We start from the raw sequence: 1,465 nt of genomic DNA, 5'->3' as shown, positions 1-1,465 counted from the left end.
CTGAGGCGAGGGGGATAGCAGAGAGTTGTTAAGGGGGGTGAGAAGATGTTCTGATTTTGAAATAGAGTTTTTGGTACAGACAAGAATTATTTCTGTTTTGTCACTGTTTGGTTGTAGGAAATTGTTAGAAAACTAATGATTTAGCTCATTGAGACAGTCGGTGAGGATGGAGGGTGGGTGGGTGGAGTTTGGATTTGTTGACAAGTAGAGCTGTGTGTCATCAGCATAACAGTGAAAATGGACACCAAATTTACGGAAGATGTGACGTAGAGGAAGGAGGTAAATGATGAAGAGGAGGGGTCCGAGGACAGAGCCTTGGGGGACACCCGTGGAGATGGGGGAAGACTGGGAATGAAAGGATTTGAGCTGAATGAATTGAGTGCGGTCAGAGAGATAAGATTTGAACCAGTCTAACGGAGTACCTGAGATGCCAATGGAGGTTAGTCTGTTGAGGAGGATAGAATGACAGATTGTGTCGAAGGCAGAACTTAGATCCAGTAAAATGAGGATGGACAGAAGAGCAGAGTCAGCAGCAAGAAGAAGGTCATTAGTTATTTTTATTTATTAGAGCTGTTTCGGTGCTATGGTGGGGGCGAAAACCAGATTGAAACTCTTCATAAATGTTACTGTTGGATAGGTGAGAGTGAAGTTGACTAGCAACGACTTTTTCAAGAACCTTGGAAATAAAGGGCAGATTAGAGATTGGACTTAGATTTCTGAAGTTGGTAAAGTCAAGACCTGGTTTCTTGATGATGGGGGTGATGGCAGCAGATTGGAAAGCTGTGGGAACAATGCCAGAGGTTAGGGAGGAGTGGATGATGTTAGAGATGATGGGGAGCAGAGACGGGAGACAGGATTTAACAAGAACTGTGGGAAATGGATCAAGTTGACAGGATGAGGACTTAGACTTGCTGATAATGTCAGCAATGTCATCAGCAGAGAGGAGGGAGGGGGAGTTCAACATAGATGCTGGGTCGGTATTAGGTCCAAGGTGTTTATGAATTGAAAGAATCTTTTCATTGAAATAAGACATCAGAGAGTTGCAAAATTCTGTGGAAACCATGTGAGAGGGTAATAAGTTAGGAGATGAGACTGAACGGTTAAGGAGAGAGAACAAAGTCTTTGAATTGCCAACATTGGAACTGATGATGTCAGAGAAGTAGCTGGATTTGGCTTGAGAGTGAGCTTAGTGAGGGCAGTTGTTGACCGGGGAGGGTGATCATAAACATATATACATGGTTAGGAAGATGCTTGAGAGGAGCGCTACGTCTGTAGCATCTTAGCTTAGCAGTAACTGTGACGCTGTAAGACGCTGCAGGTGTAAGAGACGCTGTGTGTTCAGGTGCATTAAAGTTGAAATGTCTATAAAAAACCCCACACCTTATTGTCCTCAAGCCTCGTGAGAAACATCCTTTAGATGAGTAGTGTTGAACACAAGTAAAAATGTCTAGTGGTGATGTTTTTT

The sequence above is a fragment of the Nematolebias whitei genome, chromosome 5 (genome assembly GCF_014905685.2).
Source record: "Nematolebias whitei isolate Nwh7 chromosome 5, NemWhi1, whole genome shotgun sequence".
Classification (NCBI taxonomy): Eukaryota; Metazoa; Chordata; class Actinopteri; order Cyprinodontiformes; family Rivulidae; genus Nematolebias; species Nematolebias whitei.
Note: the sequence above shows the minus strand (reverse complement) of the source record.